This window comes from Myotis davidii, unplaced genomic scaffold, assembly GCF_000327345.1.
Source record: "Myotis davidii unplaced genomic scaffold, ASM32734v1 scaffold217, whole genome shotgun sequence".
Taxonomy (NCBI): Eukaryota; Metazoa; Chordata; class Mammalia; order Chiroptera; family Vespertilionidae; genus Myotis; species Myotis davidii.
Window position 1 is genome coordinate 8,322,469 of NW_006290034.1, and position 10,662 is coordinate 8,333,130.

A 10,662-nucleotide genomic window follows, 5' to 3' on the forward strand; every position below is an offset into this window, starting at 1 on the left:
ACCTATCCCACTTACCCCTAGCAACCACCAATCTGTTCTCTATATTTATGACCTTGTTTTTTTCTTTATATTTAAAACTGTACATATAAGTGAGATCATATGGTATCTGTCTTTTTTTTGTCTGACTTATTCACTTAGCATAATGCCCTTGAGGTCCATCTATGTTGTCACAAGTGGCAAGATAGATATATCTTGCATTTCCTATGCATTCATCTATCTATGGATGCTTAGGTTGTTTCTATATTTTGGCCATTATAAATAATGATATAATGAACAGTGGGTGCAAATATTTTTTCGAATTAGTGCTTTTGTTTTGGATAAATATCCAAAAGTGGAACTGCCAGACCATATGGTAGTTCTATTTTTAATATTTTGAGGAACCTCCATACTATTTTCCATAGTGACTGCACCAATTTATATTCCCACCAACAGTACACAAAGGTTCTCTTTTCTCCACATCCTTGCTAACACTTATTATTTCTTTTCTTTTTGACAACAATCATTCTAACAAGTATTGTGGTTTTGATTTACATTTTCCTTATGATTAGTGAGGTAGAACATCTTTTCATGTTCCTCTTAGCCATCTGAATGCCTTCTAGATGAAGTTCATCTTAATCTTTTAATTTAATTATGTTTTTTAAAACCCCCTCTAAAGGAAGAAATAACTGTCCCAACTCAGAATTTTTCAGCTTCCCAAATAGCTTTAAATAACTATAGAATAATCTAGTTTTCAAATCACAAACTCAGACTTGGCTAAGTTCTCCTTAGGAATACATTAGGGGAGTGAGGGTAAAAAGGCAACAAAATTCTTACTGCCTAGAGTGTTTAAAGGTTTAAAAAAATCTCCAGAAACTAAAAAGAAGCAATTTTTAAAAAGCTTTAAAAGTCATAAAGTAATACATTTTATAAATTTTGGAAAGAAAACTAGGAAAAATATTTATGTCTACCATGTTCAGCATAATCACGGGTATATTTTGGTATATTTCCTTCCTGTCTTAGTTCATAAGCATATTTTTACACAGCTGCAATTATAGTGTATATGTAATTGTATCCAGCTTTCTTTTTAGTGTTATATAAAAAGATGCACTTTTCAAGGATTTAAAACTAGAGACATAGCAGGATCCCCTAAATACATACATTCATATCCAATTCTACAGTGTAACTTCCTATCCCATTCTAAAGCTACAAAGCCAAAAGACAGATTTCTCAAGTTTTCAAGTCACATTCCCAAATTATACATTCATTGGCTATTTTATCTCACTTGATAATATAAAAGCAACAGAAAATAAAACTGCATTTACATAGTCATTAAACATCTCCAGACTCTCAAATTACTACTTAAAATAAAACACATGAAAAATTAGGCTTGCAATGTTTTTACCCTCAGGCCCAACAATATCATTAAGCAATAATCAAGTTATTATTAAGATCAAAATTGTTACACCTCGTCCCCTAAACATCCTAAAGTCATTGGGTGGAAGAGGGTAAGGCAGGCATCCCAGCCTGGTGCTAAGGACCACAGGGTCCAGAGCAGGGTATCAGAGCACCAGAGCAGGAGTAAGGAGAGCATCTGTGTAAGAGGGATGCTGATGTGGGCTGTCAGGACCCAAACAGGGTAAAGAGGGCGGCCCCACAGAGGGGCAGCCTGCAAGGGATGCTAGTGCCTGAGCAGAATGAGGGGGCAGCCAGGCTGGTGCGGGTTGTCAGAGCCAGAGTAGAGTGAGGAGAGGATCCCTGTGGGAAGGGGCAGCCTGGCACACTGTACTGAGGAGCAGACGTGAGGCTGGATTTCAGCCCTTCAGCTGGGTACTGATGTATAATGAACAAACTACTCAACCAAACAGAGCACCCTGGTTGAATATTACACGAGTATTAGAAAGAATGAGGTAGAGATTTGTGTGAAGATATGGAAAGATGACCAAAAAAAAGTGGGGGGAAAGCAGAAGGAAAAAAGTATCAGTTAAATGTTGAAGTTTTGTTATTAAAAAATATTGGAGCCGAAACCGGTTTGGCTCAGTGGATAGAGCATCGGCTTGCGGACTGAGGGGTCCCGGGTTCGATTCCGGTTAAGGGCATGTACCTGGGTTGCGGGCACATCCCCAGTGGGGGATGTGCAGGAGGCAGCTGATTGATGTTTCTCTCTCATCGATGTTTCTAACTATCTCTCTCCCTTCCTCTCTGTAAAAAATCAATAAAATATATTTAAAAAAATATATTGGAAATACCTGCCAAATGAGAATGCCTCTCAACCAGAAAAATTCTAGATTCGCACAATCTCCTTAGGTCCTCATCTCTTAACTATGAGACTCTACTGTGACAGTCAATAGGTATAATTAGCTCTGAATAAAATATTTTACAACGTGGCTACTCAGCAAGTCTCCTTTATATATTGAACTAGAGGCCCAGTGCACGACATTCGTGCACTTGGGGGGAGTGTCCCTCAGCCCGGCCTGTGCCCTTTAGCAGTCTGGGAGTCCTTGGGGGATGTCTGGCAGATGGCATAGGCCCGCTCCCGTGGGGAGAGGGCCTACGCTGAAGTTGGACACCCTTAGCGCTCCCGCCACCACCGCTGTGCTTGCCAGCTGTCAGCCATCAGCCTGGCTTGTGGCTGAGCAGCACTCCCACTGTGGGAGCACACTGACCACCAAGGAGCAGCTCCTGCGGTGAGCGTCTGTCCCCTGGTGGTCAGTGCTCATCATAGCGACCAGTCATTCTGCCATTCGGTCAATTGGCATATTACCCTTTTATTATATAGGATAACTTCTAGTATTTTCATTATATCCATGAGATCCTGAGGATGTTCTATGCATACCAAAGCTTAGAGATCTATAAAAGTCATTCCAGAGAGCACTCTAAGCCCTGGAACAAAGGGAACGGAGAGAGCCCAGCAATGACCTACTGGGCAATGTGCTCACTCATGCCCAGCTTACTGTTTCTGCCAAAGACCAGCAGTCCCATTGCCCTGGACACACAGAAGAAGGCAGGAGGATGCCTGCACTATCAGTTGTATTGCTTTTTAAAAAATATATATATTTTATTGATTTTTTACAGAGAGGAAGGGAGAAAGGTAGAGAGTCAGAAACATCGATCAGAGAGAAACATCGATCAGCTGCCTCCCGCACATCTCCTACTGGGGATGTGCCCACAACCCAGGTACATGCCCTTGACCGGAATCGAACCTGGGACCCTTCAGTCCGCAGGCCGATGTTCTATCCACTGAGCCAAATCGGTTTCGGCCAGTTGTATTGCTTTGACTATTGTCTGCCTGCCTGCCTATCTTCCTCCCTCTCCTTGAGTGTGGAAAGGGTGCTTTTAGGAAATACTCAATAAAACACAGTGAAAGCCTGGGGCGGGGAGGGTGCGGGGGGCAGAGTACTATTATCAGCAGCTTCAAACAATGTTTAAAATAATTCCTGCTCTAGCTGGTTTTCTCAGTGGTTAGAGCATCAGCCTGTGGACTGAAGGGTCGTAGGTTCGATTCTGGTCAAGGGCGTGTACCTCTGTTGCAGGCTCCGTCCTGGCTCTGGTCCCTGCTTTGGGTGCCTGTGAGAGGGAACCAATCGATGTGTCTCTCTCATATCGATGTTTCTCTCTTTCTGTCTCTCCCCTTCCCTTCAATTTTCTCTAAGAAATCAATGGAAAAAATATCCTCAGGTAAGGAAAACAAAAATAACAACAAAATAATTTCTCTGTGCTTTGTAATCAAAATTTCTATTCCATTACTTAAAATTATTTTTAAAAAGTTTCAAAAATTCTGTAATTATGCACATACTGTTGTGGTTAAATTCAAACAGCACAGAAAATCCTCCTTATTAATTATCTTGATACCATATTTAACAAACTAGAAGCATAGTGTAACTTATAATATAAGTGGTCTAATGAATTCAGACTGTGAAATCTGCACCAGACTATAGGCACAGTATAAGCACTATTGAAATGTCCCAAATGGTACAGAACAGAGGCATGGTATCACCAAGAGGTGCAATTTTGTATTTTCAGCTGATTTATCGTCAAAAATCATAAACGTAACATCCATTCTAGATAATTACTTTTTACAAGAGATATGTAGCCATTTTCTCTTATGCCACTGACACGCAATTAATAACGAATCTTTTTCAATTTCCTATAAAGGGAGATAATTTCATATTCTTTTCTTTCTTTGAAAATATTTGAAAGGGCTTATTGGAAAGTCCAGTATGCTATGTTTTTAAGAATCATTTTTAATTTTAAAGATTTTAAAATTTCATTTGCAACATTAATACTGATACATGGAGTCTGTCATTTTAGTCAGGTTTTACACACTTGATAAACCCATATTTCAAATAATCTTCATTAAAAGTCATCCTTTTTCTCAAGCCACCATTTCCTCAACATTTTTGTACTTCCAGATGCAGCTATTGGACATGCTTCTGTATTTTACTTTACCTCTGTGCTGTCTTTGAATTAAATAATAAATTTTGAGGGCAAATTGATCTAGTTTGCATTTAAAGTACAACGATCACTGAACTCTTAACAATATTGCACTTGATGAATGCATTTAAAGTTCAAAAATAAGCCTTATTTAGAGAGCATCTCACTATTTTTACCAACAGCAGACAAAATTCGGCTACATTTTGCTTGACCTTGACTTAGGTTAATATAAATTAACTGCGTAATAATAACCATAGAATTATGATCAGGCTCAAATTGCCCATCACTCTAACTCGCAGAATTTTCCTCTTTTGTTCCATGGTACCCCTGACAATGTAAGTAGGGACCAGGGAAGAGGATTTGCAAATACTGTTGCAGAGCAGACGGTGTCATTTCCTCCCAGCAGGCCCTCTTGTCATCAGCCTTAATAGACTCTTATTTAATCAGAGTATCAGAGAATACAGATAAACATTTAAATACGACATTATGCTTCCTACTGCTAAGTAATCAATTCAAAAATATCCAAGACAGCTGGAGTGTTTTGTTTGTATTTTACTCCAATGGAAATAAGAGAGAGAAAAATGCACATTTCTTTAAGTAGCAGCAAGAATAAAACACATGTACCCACATATAATTACCCCAATCTGTCCTGAATTTTAACATCCACACAGAAACAATCTACAAATATGCCATTTCTATGAATTTAAACTTCGAAGGAAAACTAATAATTTTCTTCTATGTCCTCGGTTGTAAACATTTATCACTGCTATGAAAACCATGAAAGTCAGATATCTAGCTTTGAAAAGGAGAGCATAAATAATAATCTTTAACCAATATTAATCAATCAGTACTGCCTGAACTGAATGCGAAAACTGCTATTTTCAGGCTGCCAACCAGGAATCTAAGATTTATAAGGAAAACAATATCTTAAATTTCCTCCTAAAAAATAGGAGGTGCAAAGAGAAATATCTGGGATAGTTATAGGGGAAAAAGTCCTTTAAAATTCCTCTTATCTCACCCTCATTTACTTTATCCTTCCATCAGATAACCTGCTACAATGCCCAGGAAGTAAAGAAAAACTTCATGTTTTCTTTTCCTTAGGATGAAAAGTATTCATTCACGTCAGAGAGGAAAAAAACAAAAGATTTCATCCTGCCCAACCCTTTGGGAACCAGTGCAGGACACTTGCGTTCTGGTCTTTTATTCCACCAGCTTTCAATGTCAACACTTCGACCAAGGCAAAAAGATCGCTGATTTACAGGTTCAGAAAGGAGTACTGAATATTGAAAAGTATTTTCAAACCTATTTTTGATTCTGACATTGCAGAAGTCAATTTATTTCTCTGTATCTCAGGTTCCAAAACAGCGAAAGAAACATTTTTCACTCACTCTCCAGAAATGGAGGATGAAGGTAACATTTTCAGATGTTTTACAAAATGTACTGGAATTTAGAAATAGGAGATATAACTTTGAATAACCATTTCTGAAAAACTAAACTTAGAAATTCAAGTACTCCGAAGAACAACCCTTAGGATAGGGACTGCAGAGCGAGGCCTACACCTTTAGGCCAAATATGGCCACCTGTTTTTGCACACCCTCTGAGGTTTCCACATCTATATATATAAAAGCCTAATATGCAAAGCGTCCCCTTGGGAATTGGACCGACCAGAAGCTCGATCAATTGCTATGATGTGCACTGACCACCAGGGAGTGGCATGGAATGAAGGAAGGCTCCGCTGGTAGCTGGCAGCCCCTAGAGACCCTACCCGTGCATGAATTTCATGCACTGGGCCTCTAGTTTTTAAATAATTGGAAAAACAATCAAAGAAGTATAATATTTCATGACATGTGGAAATTATATGAAATCCAAATTTCGGTGTCCATAAATAAACTTTAATTGGAACCCAACACATGCTCAGTCACTTAAGTATTGTCTATGGCTCTCTTTTGGCAGAATTGGGTAGTTGCGACAGAGACTGTATAGTCCATAAATTCTAAAATACTTACCATCTGCCCTTTACAGAAAGTTTGCCAATTCCTGCCTTAGAAGATATTACACTTACTCTAATGAGACCACAAATTGGGAAAATATTTTTGAAATTCCTTTTTTGAAAAAGCCCTCAAAGCCATACATAACACATTCTTTTGAGTCTCATTCATGATGGCAAACCTTCCTTCTTTGAGGATGAGAATGAATTTTAGAAACACCTAAGCTATTTGGAGCCAAGATTGAATAAGACTGGTTATTAAGATGAATCAACTAGCAGACATTGATAATCTAAATTTATGGGACATAAAGATTTCTTTTTTTTTTTTTTTACATTTTATTGATTTGTTACAGAGAGGAAGGCAGAGGGATAGAGAGTTAGAAACATCGATAAGAGAGAGAAACATCGATCAGCTGCCTCCTGCACACCCCCCACTGGGGATGTGCCCGCAACCAAGGCACATGCCCTTGACCGGAATCGAACCTGGGACCCTTCAGTCCGCAGGCCGACGCTCCATCCACTGAGCCAAACCGGTTAGGGCAAAGATTTCTTTTTTAAAAGAGCACTATTTCTCACTTCCAAGAGCTACACACCATATGCTTTTGTAGCTTTGATTCAAGGTAAATAGGCTATATATGCATGAAAATAGAAACTACAGTAGAGGAAAAAATAATTCTATAACAAAATGGGCCCTAACCGGTTTGGCTCAGTGGATACAGCGTCAGCCTGCGGACTCAAGGGTCCCAGGTTCGATTCCGGTCAAGGGCATGTACCTTGGTTGTGGGCACATCCCCAGTGGGGAGTGTGCAGGAGGCGGCTGATTGATGTTTCTCTCTCACTGATGTTTCTGACTCTCTATCCCTCTCCTTTCCTCTCTGTAAAAAAATCAATAAAATATATTTTTTTTTAAAAATGGGAAGATCTACTTTCTTGAATGGCTATGAATTTGCTATAAAGTTGTTGTTGTTTTTTTTACAAAGAGAAACTCCAATAATATTTTGGGCAATATACTTTTAAAATAAATGAGTAAAGCCTAAATGAAATTTTAAACGAACAGGATTCAGTCCATCTGGTATAGCTCAATGGTTGAGTGTCAACCTATGAACCAGGAGATCACGGTTCGATTCTCCAGTCAGAGTACATGCCCAGGGTGTGGGTTCGATTCCCAGTGTGGGGTGTGCAGAAGGCAGCTGATCAATGATTCTCTCTCATCATTGATGTTTCTATCTCTCCCTCGCCCTTCCTCTCTGTAATCAATAAAGGAGGAGGTGGGCGGTGTGTGTGTGAAAGAACAGAATTCATTTGGATGTAAAAGGGGTTAACCTTCCATTAAAACCCATTTTATTGCTTTATAATCACAATGTGTAAGATGAAATTAGCATAAATAAATAAACAACCCCTTCTATTCCTCTCTTCTAATTCCATATGTACTCCCCAAGCAATTTTGTCTGTTCTTAGGGCTTCAATGACCTTTTACTGTCCAACTAAACTCTGAATCAGCAATCTCAGCCTCCCTTCTGGGCTATGGATCCTCTTGACATCTCCAACTGCATGTTGCATACACTTCAAACTCAGCATGTTCAAAACTGAAACAGTTACCTTCCTCTCACATTAAAAAAAATAATAAAACATGTTCCTCTATTCACAGATTCCCAAGCTTAGAAGCCAAGTTGTTTACTTTTCTGTTCACCTTCAAAGCCAATCAATTTTTAATCCTTGTAAATTCTACATTTCATTACCTGTCCTCTCCTCTTCATCTCTGCTATTTTCCTACTCCAGGCCCTTATCTTCTCTTATCTATCTCAATAGCAACATCCTTCTAACTTATCTCTCCATCCTACCCAGCCTCCACACCATACCACCACCATGTTATCTTTCCTAATTACTTACAGTCCTTCACTGGCTCTCCATTGTTTTTAGAATCAAGTCCAAAGTCCTTAGCATGATGCAAAGGCTCTTCACCACATTTTCCTAATCAATGTTCCCAGTAAACTCTGTTTATCTCTGTTTTAACTCTCATCACACTGAAATTGTAGGGACTTATTTACATGTCTGGTTACAAGCTTCTTGAAGTTAGGGAAGCATTTTCTTTTCCTCAATCTAACATTTAACTCATGGTCCAAGAACAGACATTTTAAACTTCTTATTGAAAAATAATCACCTCTCACATTATTAAGATGATGCCATAATTGTAGTGACTGAGAACCTAGAAACAAAAAGAATCCCAAGTCAGTCACCAGGGGGGCGGGAAATGCTCTTATATACAAAGTGTAATTAAATTGTAGCTGGGACATGTCTTCAATCTACATCTTGCAATACCAGTTTCTATTCTCTCCCTATCTTTTTCTTTCCTTCTTTTTGAAGACTTTCTTTACAGAACTCTTAAATGCCCACTGGATTTCATCTGTAAGTCACTCACAGAATTGGAAACCCAGTATACTGCAGAGGGTAAGATCAGGATTTGAGGGAGCCCAGCTGTTTGCTTTGAATCCTAGCTCTGCTAGCTAGGCTGCTTGATATAAGCAAGTTACTCAACTTCTCTGTCTTTGAGCAAGGAGTTCATAATAATAATAACCCTTGTGGCGCTGTGTAAGGATTCAATTAGCTAATGCACGTGAAGAATTTAGAACACTGCCTGGCTCAGAGTAGGTCCCGATTAATGCTGGTGGGTGTTGTTACCAGTTTTAAAACACCTTTCTCAGTACTTATTTTAGGCCATTTGTTAGATTGATTTTAGCCCATCAATCTCCAAAATAAAGAATTATATCCTGCCTATACATGAATACTGTACAATGTAAGTGCTCAAACTGTGCCTTGGAATATAATAGGTGCTCAATAAATAATGTAAATGTAAGGCTTCAAGCTTCCAATATCAACAAGTTATATATCATAGCAAAATTTATATATGGAGTTTATATATATAGAGAGAATGTATTTAAAATTGGGGTTTTTAAAGTAGTTTCAAAACATTCATCTTCACTGAACCTTTGAAACATGTAAACATTTAAAGCAACACAAAATTCTATTCATTAGGACTTTTCATTTCTCCACTTAATTTGATCTTGGTATTATTCAATGATCTAAAATCCTCATCTGTAATATGACTCTTTACAGATCATTTAAAATGTAATTTTCAACTTTAGATAACTGCCTATTGTCACATCAGAAAAAAAAAATTCTTCCTTTATATCTGCATTTAAAAAAATCCATGCCAGGTTCCACACAAAAAAATTTAATAAAGGCCAAGAAACACAATTACTGCATTTCCTGGTTTCAGCCTGGGAAACTAATTCAGAACACGCCCAGAATTATCCCCGGTACAAGTCTGCTGGCTACAAACTGCTTTTCCCTGTTTTATTTCCAGTCTCCCTCTTAAGTCCTTCAAACCCATAGAGAAGGATGCAAATGTCTATAATAATGCCCTTACAAAAACAAAACAAAACACAGCCAGACATTCGTTTTGTTTGGGAGGGCTTAACTCTTAAAAAAAGCAAATCTAAGTCTTGATGTGAAGCAACACTCCCAGCTTCCTTTTTCCCAGGTAACTTAAGCCACAGCCATAGGCTGCTCCGCGGTAGATGATTGAGGAGCAGTGGACAGGTAACACGTGCTATTCTGGAAAAATTCATTCATCAGTTAAACACAGACCACCCTTCAAACAATGGTGATGTTGTGGGAAACGAGCTGGAAGCATTGATCTACCCGGTAAACAGAGATCCGGAATGTTGTCTAAAACACTGTAGGTCCATCACTAGCGTTGGGGGTAAAGGCTTACAGAGCTCCTACTATGTGCCTGGCAGTTAGTCAATGTGCACGAGGCTGGTGCACGGTCCGATAAGGATACCACACATGTGCAGAGTCCTCTCCCCTCCTTCGGCCCTCGGAGCGCCCCCCGAGGCATGAGCATCCGTAGAGCTAAGGAAAGGAGGCCCAGAAAAGTCACCCTGACCGAGGTCCACGCCGCATGCGGTCCGTGGGTCCTGGCCAAGCCTCCGGCCCTTGACTCATCATCTCATCATCCCCGGCTACTCTGGTTACTCCAACGCTCGTACATGTTCCATGGTCAGATTTTAAAATCAAAATCGACTCGACTTTGGCGGTTGTGCGTGTCGGAGTCTGCTAAGAATCAAAACACTAGACTTCAGTTTGAAGCCCCTGGCGACGTCTGCCGCCGTTGAAACCCGCTCGTCCTGGACGAGGCCCCGCATTTCCTCGCGCACGCGGGGCGCTCCCTCTCTCCCCGCAGGGCCCCCGACCACCGCCGC